Raw genomic sequence first — 18,542 nt, forward strand, 5'->3', positions numbered from 1 at the left:
TTTTGACGTAACCAATCTTTTCACTAATGTTCCTAGACTTGAAACCATTCCAATTGTCAACAATCTTTTAATTTCAAAGAACATAGACCCCAACAAATGTTCTCAAATCACCTCACTACTTCAATTTTGCCTTTCTCAAGATTTCTTCATTGTCAACAACAAAATTTACAGACAACCAGAAGGTCTAGCAATGGGAAATCCTTTATCCCCACTACTTGCAGATCTTTTCCTAGATTCTCTTGAAAATAATTTTGTCCATTCACATCCACAAATAATCCTATGGTACAGATATGTTGATGATATTTTAGCATTTATAGAAGGTCCTCCTTCAGAACCTAACAACATTCTTTCAATAATTAATAACCTACATCCAGCAATTAAGTTCACATTAGAGTTAGAAACCAACAACATGATCAATTTTCTAGACCTAACCATCAAAAAGAATACATCTTCCACTTCTTCATCGTCTACTACTTTAGAATACTCAGTATTTAGAAAACCTACTCAAACAGACCATATTATACCCATATCATCTAACCATCCTTTTCAACATAAGATGGCAGCTATTCAATGTTATGTCCACAGACTTCTTAACATCCCCATGTCCCAAGACAATTACAACAACGAAATTTCAATTATTAAACAAATAGCAAACAATAATGGTTTCCCCTCTTCTACTGTAGATAAGGTCATTAGAAGATCAATACTCAAAAAGAGACTAAACCAAGCTTTTAACACAGATAACGAACCCAACACTACAGCTATTTATAGATCCTTATCCTACTTAGGGCCAATTTCAGAAAAAGTATCAAGATTACTTTGTAATAAAGTCAGTAACCTTAACATATCTTTCAAAACGAAAAATAACATCAAATCCATCTTCAGCCACACCAAAGATAAAATCGACAAACTAAATAAAAGTGGTATTTACAAACTGTCTTGTGGGGATTGTAACATGACTTATGTGGGCAGGACTATGAGGACCCTATCTCAGAGGATCAAAGAACATCTCAACAATCCAGAAAAATCAAATTTTGGTTATCATGTTAAATTTAGCAACCATTCCTTCTCTCCTTCCGAAAACAGTACAATTTTACATAACATCCCAATCAAAAACTATAGACAAATGAACCTTTTAGAAGATCTAGAGATAACTAAAGAAATGAAACTTAATCCTGATTTTTGCTTGAATACACAAATCAATCTTAATTACAACTATAAACTATAAACCTTTGTTCAGACTCTTGTGGGAGACTCTGGAGGAAGAAGTTTGACCTCATGCAATCAAAAAATAATTTTTAAATTTTTTAATTCTTTACTAAAGCATCATTTAAAACAATATTTGTAATAAATCATTTGGCAGCTTATTCTTTAAAAATCACATTTCACAAAATTCATTGTTAATTTATTTCCCATCTTCCTAAAAAACTTCACCATCAAGTTTCTTTACATCATGTATTAATTTTCAAAACCGATTCGAGTTTGGTTTGTGGAGGATAACTTGTCAATTGGTTTATCCTAGACCTTAAGTCTCTTTTCAATATGTATTTCATTATTTTTTTAAAAACCAGATTTATGTAACTACAGACTTTGTTGAAAAGTTGTTCAACGCAATTGCTAAAAATGTCATATGTCAACTGTCACTTTATATGAGAAAATGTGAAGACACCTTAACGAGCACACCCTGTCTACATCGACTGTCATTAAAAATCCTCCATGCGAGGCGACCATTCTGCTATCTGACACCGCAGTATTCAAATGGTAAGGTCTTTTTGACCTTACCATGATCAAATATTCGTTTTATATATAATGTAATTTTCGTGTGAAAGTCCTTTGTGCTCGTTCTTGATGTTTAACTTTTCTGGATACAAAAATAACCAACAGCAAATTGAACAATTTTTTAAACAGACAGACAAGGTTTTTTCCAACCAATAAAAAACTACATAAGAAACAGAAGTATTTCATATCATAAATGGAACCCATCTCTCTTCATAGTGGTATTTTGACCTTTTTGACGTAAGTTAAACTTTGAATTCTAAGATCAATTATTCATTAGAGATCTTTTATTGTAGCATAGCTCCGAAGATGGCTTTATAAGCCGAAAGCGCTCAGCTAAGAATTATTAATTTTACACACTTCAAAAGTACATTTCTCCCCCTTTTACCTGTTTAAAGAAAATGATCAAAATCTGCTTGAGCTGCAAGCAGAATCAATTACTAAAGAGTCTGGTCGTAGTGAAGATGCCATTCCGACTTTAGAACCAACCTCTACAGATAAAAAAGTAAGCTTGTGCGATGTTTTCTCAAGAACTGTGCATGAAAGTAACCTGAGACCTGAAGCGAAAGCCAGGCAAAGCCAGGAAAATCCAGGCAAGACCGTTTCAGCACGATGGACCTTTCCCAAAAGATAAAGATCAACAGGGTAGATGTTCCTCAAACCACTTTTACACCTTCACCACTAAGGGTGGAATGAAGCTAAGACGAAATTTGTTGTGCTACAAAATAAATGATAGTGTTTAGTATATTCCTTGCTGGTTATTTTCTGACCATAAAGAAAGTCCTGTCATGGAATGCATTAAAATTCGTTTTCAAGGGGTTAAAAATCAAACACTTTTCCGGACCTCCCCCCCCTTCCGCTGGTGGGTAAACCACCACCCCCCAGGTAAATCACCAGGCCCCCGACAGGGGCCCCCAGATCACGTTTGCCCCGGGGCCACCAACATCGTACTTACTGCCCTGCCTAGGGCAGTGGCGCAAAAGATACAACTTAGAATTAGAATTATATTCTTTAAGGAATCAGACATCGTAACGTTCATTAAAACACAGCGACTTAGATGGGCTGGACACATAATACGAATGCCAGACAACATAATCGCGAAAAAGCTAACCACAAGAACACCTATAGAAAGCAGAGGCAGACAGCCAATTAGGTAGTTGGATGGAGTTGAGGCCAACTTAGTGATATTCAGAATCCAAGAAGATAGCAACAGGTCGACAGAAACCGAACAGAATGGCGACGAATCTTGGAGCAATAAATAAGAAACAATAAATAAGAGAATCCGAGGAATACCAATATAATGGTTTGGACATCTAATGAGAATAAAAAAAATATGAAAAAAATTTTTTTAAGAAACGCTTTTCTTTAGTTACGAGTGACTAAAATTAAAAATATTATAAAAAAAACAACTAAAAAGCAAAAACTAAAAAAAAAATGAAAAAATCTAACACATTCGTCAAAGAAAAGCGTGGCACGGCTTCATCGAATAAACGGTTTTTGCCCCACGCTTTTCTTTAACGAATGTGTTAGATTTTTTCATTTTTTTTTTTTTTTTAGTTTTTAGTTGTTTTTTATATTTTTAATTTTAGTCACTCGTAACTAAAGAAAAGCGTTTCTTAAAATGTTTTTTCATATTTTTTTTTTTTTTTGTTTTTTACTTTTTTGTCTGACACTTTTCAAACATTAAAATATATCGTCATGCTTATTAAAATATGTATAAAACATATGATGTACAAACATGAAAAGTAGTCGGGATCGGCAAAAAATTTGAAACTTTATTGTTTATTTATGAAGCATAACGTAAACTAATTCATATAATTACCTACAATCTGTAAAAATTTCAAGTTTCTTCTTTGTAAAAAACAAGAGAATTTAAGCATTTTCCGTTAAAATCGGTTTTTTATTTAAACAATTAATAAACATAAATTTTTTTATTGACTATTCGCGTATTGTTCCCGCGAATGCATATGTCTGCAAATTTTCAGTCATTTGCATTGAAGAAAAGGCAGTCAAATTAACGTCTAAAAATTTGACCCAAACGATTGAACTAAAGAAAAGCGTTTAATTAATACGTCAAAATAAATTCTAATATTAATTGTAGCACAAAACGTCTCTACCGGTGGTTTTTCTAAGACTACGATAAAAACGATTTTTTTTAATTCGAGTTTTGGTTGAAGTTTTGTTTCGTATCGTATTGAAATTTGACACGAATAATCGCCGATTTTTATATAAACAAATATATGAGCGATCAAAATTTAAAACTTTATTGTTTATTTATGACGCATAACGTAAACAATTAACGCAAAAAGTGAAATTATGTAGAGTTCATATCATTAGCTACAATCCGTAAAAGTTTCAAGTGTCTACATTGTAAAAAACAATAGAATTTAAGCATTTTCCATTAAAATCGTTTTTTTTATTTAAACAATTAATAAACAAAAAGAAATTTATTGACTATTCGTGTATTGTTCCCGCGAATGCATATGTCTGCAAATTTTCATTCATTTGCATTGAAGAAAAGGCACTCAAATTAACGTCTAAAGATTTGACGCAAAATATTGAACTAAAAAAAAAGTTTAATAATTAAAAAACGATTAGCTATAGTCAAAAAAGACTAACGTACATTGTGAGAGAAATAAGGAAAGAAAAAGACCACCATCATCATGTACGAAAGAAGGGGATATCGCTATGTTTAAGAGAGACTAGAATTAAAAGGATTGGAGAGATTGGAAAAGGAGGGACACTGAAATGCAGGAAATAAGGACAGACGGGCCATAAAAAATCAATGTTTATATTCACATGCAGTTAGATTTTTAAAAGTAGGTACATATTAAGTAGTTGGTTAAAATGAATATATTTCTTTTTTAAACATACCTTTAATGCATTAAATTTGTCTTGCTACACTATAGAATTCCCATCAGATCACTTCACAACAATATTCTTTTAATTTCATGATCAAAACATGACATGAAAACACCACTAGACAGAACTCACCTCAGAAATACTAAAACGTCACTCAGAATCACAAACATCAACTTCACATGTGTCAATATCGTAACATGTTACTTTTATAACAATCTTGATCTAAATTCTTTTCTTGTTAAACTAAACTCACAATCTAAACTACATCTGTCAAATTGTACAGCATCAAATCGCAAAACAGATTGTGACGTTTGATTTCCGCGAACATCGTTTATGTTTTTATTGCAACGCGTGCCGAGATCGGAGACGTTTATAATCTAGTAGCCCATGGATGATGCGAGATGCGGTTCAAGGGAACATCTGTGTGCTCTGCGATACTTGGTTCATGATTCAGAAGCAAATAAATTCACGTTTTGACGGCCGAAGAACGACACAGACAAAAGCAGCATGCCGCACAGTGCACAGCCCTTCGTGGCTGATGGTTCGTCGGGGTGCCTGCCAGTGGCGGAGGGCAAATTAATTAAAGTGCACTGTTGACAAAAAATAATAAGATAGAATAAGCCCTTAGATCTAAGAATTGAACGGAATTAGAACGGTTTTGGTAAAAATCTAGCAAACCAGAAAAGGCTATTTTTTGCATTTGTTTGGACTTGCGAAAAAAGTGAAAAAAGGGTTTTTTATGAATTTTGTTTCGGAAACTAACAAAAGTGTAAAAAAATTCATGAAAAAACCGGAAATTACAACAAAAAGTGTTGATAAAACATTTTTTCATTTGGAAACCATGATACAATAACCCAAAACACGCAGCGTTCCTAATTTCGTTCAGGTCGCGCATGACGTCACGTTGTGAGTATATCCTTTACATTTCGAATGCATTGCCATTATAATTTGGGGATTTTAGCTTTTAATATCAGTTGTGAAATTTTCGAGAAGTGCTGTTTTGTTTAGTATGATTAAATATAATTATTGAGAACATAATCTAATAATAGAAATCAATTACAAACATGATTTTTTATTATTAGGCAAGATACGTCTCATTATACAGGGTGGTTCATCTTATTCGCCTCGGTGTCTGTACGGAAAACCACTTAATATTTTAAAAAAATTTCTTCACCGAAATATACACGACCATTAATACTACAATCCAAAAATAATGTGAATTGTACAGGGTGCTCCAAAAAAGAGTGGTATATCAAAGTTATATTTTTTCTTATGAAATGCCCTATATCTGATGACACTATTGAATTTACCTTAAAAAATAAACTATACTTTCATAAGGGTTCCCTATACCTAAATACAGGGTGTTTTGATTTATTTCGATTTTTATAAAAATGTAAGGTTTTAGAAAAAAATAAATATCTACGAATCTAAGAATCAGTAACAAATTCTTTCTTGGATATTAATAATAGACTATTTAGCATACTTAAACAGATGTTTGTTGCAACAAAGTTTCTTACAGGGTGGTCAAAATATGAGATTGTTCTATTAACAAATTCAAGCTGTAATAACTTTCTTATTTTAAATGGAACACCCTGTATTTTACTAGTCTATCGCGTAGAAAATTTACTTAGCTTTCAATTTGTATTAGGGTTTCCTATACCTATCTTTTTACAGGGTGGTCAAAATATTAGATTGTTCTATTAACAAATTCAAGCTGTAATAACTTACTTATTTTAAATGGTACACCCTGTATCTTACTAGTCTATCGCGTAGAAAATTTAGTTAGCTTTCAATTCTTATTAGGGTTTCCTTTACCTATCTTCCTTCATTTTTTAAATATTTAAAGATTTCCTAATTTGTAAGCTTTAAAAATTAGAATTATGTACCTATGATATCGTGGTTATGTACAACACATCACCAACACCGGTAATATTCTTAGACAAGATACTGTCATTAATAAAATTTTCATTGTTATCATGTAATCATACAGAGTGTTGTATTATTTTAGTTGATTTTGGCCTACATGTAACATTGAATAATATGTTTATATTTATATTAAACTGCATACCCTATATTAGATGCTGTATTCTGGAAGATATTTAAATTAATACCTATATTTCATTTCGTATAAGTATTTTCCATATCTTAAACCGACGGTTATTAAGTAAATTTAAGAACACCACTTTTTGTTTGAATCTTTGAATCGCAATTACAAACAATTAAATGCAATGGCTACTATGACGAAAACGAGCCTATTGTACAAAAATATGTAAAAATGGGTATTTACAGAATATCATGGGAATTTATATTTACAGAATAATATGTGTATTGAGAATGTTTACATGGAATTGAATAGATTTTAAATATCTTCCACTATAAAGAATAGAATATCGAGTATGTCATTTAAAATAAGAACACTCTGTGTGATTAAATGATAAAAATGTGAATTTTATTAACGAAAGTATCTTGACTAAGATAGCTAAGTATATTGCCGGTGTTGGTGATGTGTTTTACATACAGTAGGAAAAATGAAAGAATACCCATGAACGACCATATAAAACACGCTGTATTTTCCTGTCACCGTGTCACACAAAAAATTGGCCAGCGCAAGTACATGTAATTATTATTATTACATGTACTTGCACTGGGCAATTTTTTTTGTGACACGGTGACAGGAAAATATAGCGTGTTTTATATGGTCGTTCATGGGTATTCTTTCATTTTTCCGACTGTAACCACGACATAGGTACCTAATTCTGATTTTTAAAGCTTACAAATTAGGAAATCTTTAAATATTTGAAAAATGAAGGGAAATAGGTATAGGAAACCCTAATAAGAATTAAAAGCTAAGTAAATTTTCTACGCGATAGACTAGTAAGATACAGGGTGTTCCATTTAAAATAAGTAAGTTATTACAGCTTGAATTTGTTAATAGAACAATCTAATATTTTGACCACCCTGGAGAAAGATAGGTATAGGAAACCCTAATAAAAATTGAAAGCTAAATACATTTTCTACGTGATAGACTAGTAAGATACAGGGTGTTCTATTTAAAATAAGTAAGTTATTACAGCTTGAATTTGTTAATAGAACAATCTCATATTTTGACCACCCTGTAAGAAATTTTGTTGCAGTAAGCATCTGTTTAAGTATGCTAAATAGTCTTTTATTAAGATCAAAGAAAGAATTTGTTACTGATTCTTAGATTCGTAGATATTTATTTTTTTCTAAAACCTTACATTTTCATAAAAATCGAAATAAATCAAAACACCCTGTATTTAGGTATAGGGAAACCTTATGAAAGTATAGTTTATTTTTTAAGGTAAATTCAATAGTGTCATCAGATATAGGGCATTTCATAAGAAAAAATATAACTTTGATATACCACTCTTTTTTGGAGCACCCTGTATAATTCAAATTATTTTTAGATTGTAGTATTAAAGGCCCTGTATGTTTCTGTGAAGAAATTTTTTTTAAATATCGAGTGGTTTTCCGTACAGAGACCGAGGCGAATAAGATAAACCACCCTGTATATTATACTGTATAATATGTCTCTACTGTCTCTACTGTCGTTCTGAAGCTATTTTCTTGTGGCCTTTTTGTAATTAACTATTTTTAATGGGAAATATAAGCCACAATTTTACCAAAAAAATGATTTTATTAACGTTTCGACGTCCAAATCGGATGCCGTTTTCAAAATACAAAAAAAATTTTTAGAAAATTAAACAAAAATGTTGTTGCTTGGTAAAAAATTCATCTAATAATTTATTTAATATGACTCATTTATATCGGCAATTTAGACATATATTTGAAGTAGAATACTTTAAAATGATATTGCCAGTTGTTCATTCGATTACATGAAATCAACCCCAACTCAAGAATATCCGTCACAAAAAAATAATAGCATGTGATCTGTCTTTAAAAAGATAACCACATGCAACGGTGACAGTAAAATTCTCACGTTAGAGATTCCGTAGTAAATCACGAGGAAAAACCAGGAAAAAACCTCGTAATACTATCATGACATCGTAAGTATTAGGGCTTACTATTATTATCGTAAGTATTATATTAGAATCTGCTATTAGTTTTGAGAGTAAACTAAAGTAATACCTAATACTGACGATGTCGGGATAGTATCACGAGGTTTTTTCCTGGTTTTCCCTCGTGATTTACTATGGAATCTCTAACGCGAGAATTTTACTGTCACCGTTGCATGTGGTTGTATTTTTAAAGACAGATCACATGCTATGATTTTTTTCTGTGACGGATAATCTTGAGTTGGGTTGATTTCATGTAATCGCATTAACAATTGGCAATATCATTTTAAAGTCTTCTCCTTTAAAATGTATAATATATGTCTGAATTACCGATATAAATGAGTCAGATTAAATAAATTATTAGAAGAATTTTTTACTAAGCAACAACATTTTTGTTTAATTCATTAATATTTTTTTTATTTTGACAACGGCATCCAATTTGGATGTTGAAACGTTGAAATGAAATCATTTTTTAGTAAAATTGTGGCTTATTTCCCATTAAAAATAGTTAGTTGCTCTCTATCAGAATTCACTTTGCCCTTTCCCGCTTTGGCTAAATTTTGGGATGGAATAGCTTTTTTTTTAAGGCATCGAAAATTTTTAGGAGAATATCCAAGCAGCTCGTGTTTCAGATTGCGTTCATAATCGTCGTGTTACAATGTGTTGAACAGATACGAGCGTTGTTAACGTTAAAATTGTCTGCACGTTTACGTTTACATAATTGTTTTCACACACATCGCACTTTTTTGTCTTTTGGGAAACTAAAAAACTTGATATTCGTATCGAAACCTTGTGATTGATTGTCCACAACCAAACACGGCACACCTCATTTTTAATAATAGTTTAACAAATTATAAGTAAAATTCACCTTAAACAAAAAAATAAACACCGTTTACTATACAACACTGAATTTAATGCTGTTCTACTCACAGAGTGACGTAGCTACGTAGGCCCCGCCCACCGACTCCATGTCATATCTTCAGTTATTGTATCATGTCTGGAAACCATATTTTTCTGTTGTCTTCACGAGAGCGGAATCTTCTTAGTAGCAAATTATATCTATCCATTCGTTTTTCTCTCCAGTCATGCAGGAAATCCTAGTTTCTTTTGCGATTTCCATTGTTCCAACAGATTGGCCAGGCTGCAAATTTCCTAAAAACTACCCTTACTTTAGCAACATTTTCTTCAGTTCTTGAGCTTCGCTTCCTTCCTCTTTCACTTTTACGTTCAATAGACCCATGGGTTTGCCTTAGACGTGTTAAGATTAATATGCCAATTTTTCTCAGGAGATGCATTTACAATTATTTTTCTTGCACCATAATTATATTTTTCACGGTAATATTTAATTAATATTCATGCAGTCATGTTGAGGACATGTTACGCTATTAGCCCTCCAAAATGAAATTAAATCGCCCAAAAAACAAAAAAGTTATTTTCAACTAACAAATATTTACTCCTTTATTTCGGCCCACAGTGTATAATGCTCAATGTCTACAAATTATACTAAATATGTAACAATACCGTACTTTTCACAGATCGAATAGTCGTTTTGATTGATATATAAAAAATTAATTCTTCTTGGTTGGAAGATGTGATCAAACTGAATCTACTATAAATAATAGTATGCGGATGCGGAGAGCAATCACTTGTGCCGCAGGGTTCGTACAAGACGAGCAAGACGCGCGAACTTAGAGAAGTGTCTCGATCGACCCATGTGCGGACGGCCTAAGAATTGAATTTGAAGATTGCATACAATAGGTCGTTGTAAAAGAAGGTTATGATAGTAAAAAAAGATAACCCTATACCTATAATACACAAAAATGAAATGTAGACTTACTCATCATACATTCATGAAACCCTCATTAAACAACAAGCACCTGAAAAAATCACTGAAATCATTGTGGGGGCAGGGAAAATGAAAGAATGGTTATTACCAATTACATATATTACTCACACATATCGGAAAAGTCTAGAGATATTTTTAAAAAGAGACGTAGTTACTCCTCTAATTGTTTTGAATAAATAATAATTGTAAAAAACAATAGTATATTGTACAACAAGTGAGAAAAAAGACTTATTTCTCACGAGCGCAGAAGTTTGTTGGTACGAGCCGAGGCACGAGGCGAGTGCCGCAAATCAAGCGAGGGGGAAATATGTCATTTTCTCATGTACCTACTGTACACTGTACTTTTTCTATGGATGAGGTTTTGTCAAGAGTTCAAACTTCAAAATTAAATAATTTAGGTGCTTTAGGTATATTATATGCATAAATTGAAATAAAATACATATACTTACATGTAGGTATTTAATATTCTTAAAATTTATATACGTTATTTATTTAAAATTCTAATTAACAGTTATTTTTGAAGTTTTGAAAGGTAATTCCTAAATTCCTGATATGTTTTGATTCAACACATTTTGTTTCACAACATTAATTGTGTTTGTATTGTGCATGTTACCATGGAAACGGCGATCATATATGGAAAACCGTAGGAGAACCCGCGAGAAAAAATATTTCTCAATGCAATGGCCGACTTTTCTCACTGCGTGATAAATTGTTCGTTTTGAATGTATGTAAGTAGTTAGAGAAGTTGCACATTGTATAGCATCCATAAAAAAACAATATTTATCTACTCTACAGTAGGAAAAATGAAAGAATACCCATGAACGAACATATAAAACACGCTGTATTTTCCTGTCACCGTGTCACACAAAAAATTGGCCAGCGCAAGTACATGTAATAATTATTGTTACATGTACTTGCGCTGAGCAATTCTCTTTGTGACACGGTGGCAGGAAAATACAGCGTGTTTTATATGTTCGTTCATGGGTATTCTTTCATTTTTCCGACTGTATGTCATATTATGTATAAGTTTTTAGTTTGTGAAATCTGTCATTATAAATAGCAGTGCGTGAAGGATTTTAAAGTGTGCGTGAAGTAACAATGTATTTTAAATGGGATTTATTTTTCGCACTGTTTGTAACTTTCGCGTTGTCATGGTGACAATCCTTAACTTTCGCGTTGTCATGGTGATGACAATATGAGCAATGAATTACAACAAAAGTTTTGACAGTTTTTTGGTTTGAAAGTAGTTAGAATTTTTAAATGTCAAAGTTCTAAAAATTGTAGAATAGAAATGAATTCCAGTGACGAAGAGTTACAGCTTTTTTATTTGTTTATCGTAGATAAAATATTGTATGAAACTGTGTGTGAAGTACTTTTTGCAAATTTAAGCGATTTATAGCACTCGCTCCGTTGTCGCTCGTGCTCTAAAAATCGCGTGCGTTCGCAAAAAGCATACTTCACGAACTATTTCATAAATAACTATTTCATAGCACTAAATAAATAATAATTTTTTTATAGCATGAACAAAATCGAAACTAGCAGAATATTTACTGCAGTATAAAATCTATAGTTATTTCCACTCCTGTAAAAAGGTTTGTCAATTATTCGTTATCACGTTTGCCCTTATGATTACTCACCACAAAAATACTCTACAGCTACAGGATAAGCAACTGTACAAATTCAAATAAAATTAAACGATCACGTGAATTTATTTTTATTAATTTTATTATGTTATAAAAATATCCTTAAAATTTTCCGATGTGTACAATATATACATTGATAATGATATTATAATAAAACCAAAACATATACAACTTAAAAAATAAATCAAGGCACAAAATATATGAAATAGACGAATTTTTTATGCAAAAGGTCATGCTACATTACGATTACATGCATGTCACTCAGGCCTAAATCCCATTGAGTTGGATTTTGTTAGAACGAAAAATACGTCACCATCAAACACGCGAATTTTACTTTTATCATGTCATTAAATCCTAACAGGACTCTTTTGAATGATTCTGAGCTGATAAATGAAAATCCTTATTTGAACGAGTTGAACGTTTTACTAGGTTTTAAACAAAAACGATAATGATACAGAAAGAAAGAAAACTGACCTTAGATGAAGCCACTAGATTTGAAAAAGTCATTAGTTTTGAATGAGCTATTATTTTCGAAAGACAGGCTACAAACATTAATTTTGAATAAGTTTTAGAATAAGTTCTGAATAAGAACTTTTATTTTATTTTCTATTACCATATTTTGCCATATTTATACATTCACCAGCAAAATTAACCGCCCACCTTGGATTTTTTTCAATTTGCAAACCACAATTGTCAATCTTGGACCACATTTTATGAAAGATACGGTGAAAATTACCTTCGATGAAAATAAAACATTAAAATATTAAAACAAACGTCGTTTATCAAGGGATGCTTAGCAAAAATCCATAGTATAAAAATCGTCGAAAAAAATTCAAACTAATATTTTCAAAATCATAATCTAATAAAAAAAGTGATGAACTAGCTGCTGGTATGAGCACATTGTGTAAATGTTAGGAAATATGGAGTCTAATGCTCATAATCTTTTTGAAGGTTTTATTTACTACATTTTGTGGGCAATCGGTTTCAACGTTTACAATTTGTACGCCATCATCAGGCCCTTAGAAACTGCACAAAGCTAAAAAATAGTTGCCCTAGGTTAACCTAGGGCAACTGTATTTTGACACAGCTTCATTTATTTTTTAGCTTTGTTCAGTTTCTGGCCTGTAGCCTGAATGGCCTGATGATGGCGTACAAATTGTAAACGCCGAAACCGGTTGCCCACAAATTGAAGTAAATAAAACCTTCAATAAGATTATGAGCATTAGACTAATTATTTCCTAATATTTACTAATAAAAAAAAATTAAGTATTAATAATGTTTATTGCCACTGGCCCTTAGGACTTCTTGGAGCCGGTTCGGCAATCCATTCATGATGGATATCAGATTAATGGATAATGTGCCACTCCTCTGCCGCAGTCGTCTTGAGCTCTCCTAAGGTAGTGGCAGGTACTCTTGCTCTTACCCATTTTTTGAGGTTGTCCCAAATGTGTTCAATTGGTATAAGATCGGAACTACGTGCCGGCCATGGTAAAACTTAATTTTTAAAAATTATATTTTTGCTAAGCACTAAGCACGCCTTAATAACCGTTTTTTTTTTCAATAATTTTATTGTTTTTTCTTCCTCAAAGGTCGTTCAACGGACCATATCTTTCATAAAATGTGATCCAAGATTGACAATTTCTCCAAATTAAAAGAAATACAATGTGGGCGGTTAATTGTGCCCTTATTAATATATAAAACTAGATCTCTTAACCCAAAATTCACTATGAATAATTTTTACCCGGACTATAAATTTAAATAACTTTCCTTTTTCTGTGTCTGTTGTATACTGATTTTTCCTCTCCGCATCTCCCATGGGAAGCTAGAATGGTCGACATGTGATATATTACATTATGTAAATGCAAAACTTTCCATCTTTATAAGATTGAGAATATTAAAATACTATACATATATCCATAATGCAGCACAACAAGCATTACGAGAAGAGGAAAAAGGAGAATAAAAATGGTCACGATATTCAAAGGTTTTGATAAATCAACAAAAAGAAACTTGATCAGGCATAATGCATAATTAGTTTTATAAGATAGGGGCGATAGAAAAATACATACCCGGTTAAAAGGAAAAGTGAAAATGAAAGTATCAGAAATGACAACGACACGTGGAGAATAAAATGTGCTGAATTAACCAAATATCTGGGAGGTACATTCGTATCCAAAGCTTGGGAAACCCTTCAGAATTAAAAAAAAGAAAAGTAGTCTATAAATTTAACATATCAACAAAGAAAAAATGGGAAGATCATTATAAAAAGTTGCTAACAAAAGATAGGATGAGGATGCAATTTATGGTAAAAGAAAACTGGATATCAAGGAAAACTTCAAAATATAGATATGGTTGCTAAAGGAAAAGTTAAAAAGCAGGAGCTGCTTAGAACTGGTATAATATAGCTCAATTTTGCTGATAGAAAAAATTACGGACATTTTCAAAGAATGTCTTAAAAATGAAGATAATACTCCCAAGATTGGCAAACATATCGATCTCAATGCGTAAGACACGATGTAAAAAATATGTAGCAATTATAGAGGTCTTAGTGTAACCAGTTCTATGGCACACAATTGAAAAAAAAAATTCCAGATATCGAACAACCTATTATGTAGTAGTTTTCGCACTAGACGATCCTGTTTAGATAAAACATTTTATTACTAGTAGAAACAAGGGTAGAAAGACATTTAAGACTGAAAACTGAAAGGAAATTGTATCCTTTTCTGGATCCGTTTAAGTATCTACAGTAACAAATTCCACGCAAAACGTATGAATAATGGGCAATTCACTTGAAAGATCTTGAACGCAGACGGGTGCCCTGCGAAACTTTTGGGCAAAAATTGGTTAAACAATGTTTTTAACAAATTTACTAGATCACCTTTTTTGTAGGTACGGAATATATTTTTTTCGGGTTTTTGGGTCATTTTGAACAAAAAAGGTCTATTTTGTTTATCTCAAAAGTTGATAGTTATTTTCCAGTTATAAACAATTTAAAATCTAAAAAATGCAAAAATACGCATTTTACGACGCTTGAAAACTCTATGGAAATTATTATTTTTGAGGTTGTCAAGTGCCTAAATAAAGTCTAAATATTCAATTTCAAGATTCTGAAGTAATTGGGGCTTATTTCAATACAGACCGTTGTTGCTGAATTGTTAATTGTACGTGTCCACTCGACTTTTAAGCCGCCGCGCTTCGCACTATACGGTGCGCACTATGCGTGTCGCACTTTTAGATATTATATATACTTATGCAAAACGTACTTATACGTCTGCTTTATAGATTATCAAAAGGCTTTTGATAGAGTACGAAATCAGAAACTCAGAACTTTTAAAAGAAAAGAATGTGGACAGTCGAGATATACCGGTTATTGTCAATCTGTACTGAAATCAAAATAGACCAGGGCGCATCTGTACAAATATTAGTACATTTGGACGTTGAGAGGTGACTCAAATTTTTTTGCAGAAATGGCTTGAAAATAACTCAAATAATAATATTTGAGTTATCCTCCCTCTCAAAAAGGTCCGGAACAATGTTTAAATAATCAAAATGTCAAAAAATGAAGGAAAAATTCGATTTGTTTCTTCGTTTTTTGATTATACCTTTAAAAGTATTCATTTTCGAGAAAAAGTTATATTGACATAAAAGTTGCTTAATTAAATTTACTACAATATAGAATTGGTTAAAAATTTAAAAAATAGTCATCCTTGTTGCAAAATATCAATAATTGCGAAAAAACAATACAAAAACAAGTATTCGCATTTTACGTTTTTTATCCATTTATGCTACACTTAGGACCTTCATATTTCACCCAGAAAAACCTTATGATACAGTTAAACAATATTGTAAATTTAATTAAGATCGGTTCAATAGATTTTGCAAAATAAATTTTGCAATCCAGCTTTCGCAAAAAAATTCATTTTTTCAAAATGTTACAGGACTGAAAATAAAGCAGAGAGCAAGTTGAATTTATTTCTGCTTATAGAAGTGCACTGTACCTTTCATTTGCAATTTTCAAAATTAAAATCGATTAAGTACCACGGCGTCAGGAATTTTTTTAAATAAACAATAATTATTGGTGCTGCGCGCGGGACAGCGGATAGTTTGCTCTGATTGGGCATTTCAATGACCTTTGATAATGATTGATACATTTTAATTTTTATTACATTTCGATATAAATAAATAAATTTGTTTATTGCAAAATAAAAACACATACTCTATCCTTTGAAATAACACTTTTTTTAGCAAAAACTTTCTTTGTTCATTTATTTTAATTTAGAGAATAAAAGTTTATTATTTTTAAACATATGCAATCGTTTAAACAATATTTCACAAACAATAATAAAATTAGTTTGATTTTTGTGGAATTAAAATATTAAAATACAACAAAATATAGAGTAAGAAAATAATATATTAGATAAAGATTGGAAGAAATTTTGGTGGAAATCAACTTGTGTGAATCAAACACCGCTGTCCAGCGCCTAGCACCAATAATTAATGTTAATTTAAAAAAAATCCTGACGCTGTGGTAGTTAATCGATTTTAATTTTGCAAATTGCAAATAAAAGGTACAGTACACTTCTATACGCAATAAAAATTTCAACGTGCTATCTGCTTTATTTTCAGTCCTGTAACATTCTGAAAAAATGATTTTTTTTTTGCGAAAGCTGGATTGCAAAATTTATTTTGCAAAATCTTTTAAACCGATCTCAATGAAATTTACAGTATTGTTTAACTGTATCATTAAGTTTTTTTTGGTGAAATATGAAAGTCCTAAGTGTAGCAAAAATGGTTGAAAAACGTAAAATGCAAATACTTGTTTTTGTATGGTTTTTTCGCAATTATTGCTATTTTGCAACAAGGGTGACTATTTTTTAAACTTTTAACCAATTATATATTGTATGAAATTTAATTACGCCACTTTTATGTTGTACATCTTTTCTCAAAAATGAATACTTTTAAAGTTATAATCAAAAAACGAAGAGAAAAATCGAATTTTTCCTTCATTTTTTGACATTTTGATTCTTTAAACAATGTTCCGGACCTTTCTGAGAGGGAGGATAACTCAATAATTATTATTTGAGTTATTTTCAAGCAATTTCTGCAAAAAAATTTGAGTCACCTCTCAACGTCCATCTCAAAACAGATGGGCCCTGGACTAAAAAGCAAAGGTTAAAATCGGAAATGTCGAAATGGAAACCATAGAAATCAAAAGAGGTGTTAGACAGGGTTGCGTGTTGTCTCCATTGTTATTCAATCTGTACAGCGAAGCTATTCTTAAGAAAGCAATATCAGAGGACGAACAGGGTATATCAATAAACGGAAAAATCTTGAACAACGTAAGATTCGCAGACGACATCGTAATTTAAAAAAAAACGTCTAGAAGCACTGCAACGATTAGTGAATAGATCACATCAAACATCAAGTCAGTATAAAATATGGACTACAAATGAACGTTAAGAACACCAAGTTCATGATCATTTCTAAGCAACATACAGTAGCAAGGCTATATTATAAAAAGTTGCTAACAAAAGATAGGATGAGGATGCAATTTATGGTAAAAGAAAACTGGATATCAAGGAAAACTTCAAAATATAGATATGGTTGCTAAGGGAAAAGTTAAAAAGCAGTAGCTGCTTAGAACTGGTATAATATAGCTCAATTTTGCTGATAGAAAAAATTACGGACATTTTCAAAGAATGTCTTAAAAATGAAGATAACACTCCCAAGATTGGCAAACATATCGATCGAGGGGGAACAAGTAGAAAGAGTGAATAACTACAAATATCTGGGAACCTGGGTAAATGAAAACAATGACCAAGATAGATAAATCGGGACATGTATTGAAATTGTTTGAAAAATGTTTGTTAATCGAGACCTTCCTCTGGAGCTGAGGATGAGAGCCTTAAAATGCTACGTGTTCTCGACTTTGTTGTGTAGAATGGAAAGCTGGATACTAAAAGTAGACAATATAAAGAAGTTGGAAGCATTTGAGATATGGTGCTATAGAAGTATTTTGAAAATACCATGGATCCAACGAATTACAAATACAGAAGTGTTAAGAAGTCTACAAAAGGATTGCGAGGTGATAGAGAACACCAAAACAAGAGAAGTGAAATATTTGGACCACATTACCAGAGATGCGAAATGTAAGATAATGCAGGGTAAAATTAAGAGTAAAAGATACATAGGTAGAAGAAGACTTTCCTGGCTGAGAAACTTAAGAGAGTACATCTTTTCAGTACATCTTTTTTCAGTACATCTTTTCAGAGCAGCCGTCAATAAGAGAAGGAACTACAAGAAAAAGATGCGAAAAATTCCCCACAAATACTTGACGTTTATTAAAATTTTATAATTTATTGACAACGTTTTTTTATA

At 31.6% G+C, this 18,542-nt stretch overlaps 1 protein-coding gene across 2 annotated transcripts in view; it reads right to left on the bottom strand.

Moving 5' to 3' along the window:
• LOC114334644 (disheveled-associated activator of morphogenesis 1) overlaps positions 1-18,542 on the bottom strand; it is a 951,114-nt gene that overhangs the window by 886,215 nt on the left and 46,357 nt on the right. The window contains exon 1 of one of the 2 annotated variants that reach the window (XM_050650175.1): positions 4,651-4,782. The exons of the other annotated variant lie outside the window; for it this stretch is intronic. The gene's annotated coding sequence lies outside the window, so the exon portion shown is untranslated. Of the gene's footprint in view, positions 1-4,650; positions 4,783-18,542 lie in introns of those variants that run through there. 2 annotated transcript variants of the gene reach the window in all.

Source organism: Diabrotica virgifera, chromosome 5 (genome assembly GCF_917563875.1).
Source record: "Diabrotica virgifera virgifera chromosome 5, PGI_DIABVI_V3a".
NCBI lineage: Eukaryota > Metazoa > Arthropoda > Insecta > Coleoptera > Chrysomelidae > Diabrotica > Diabrotica virgifera.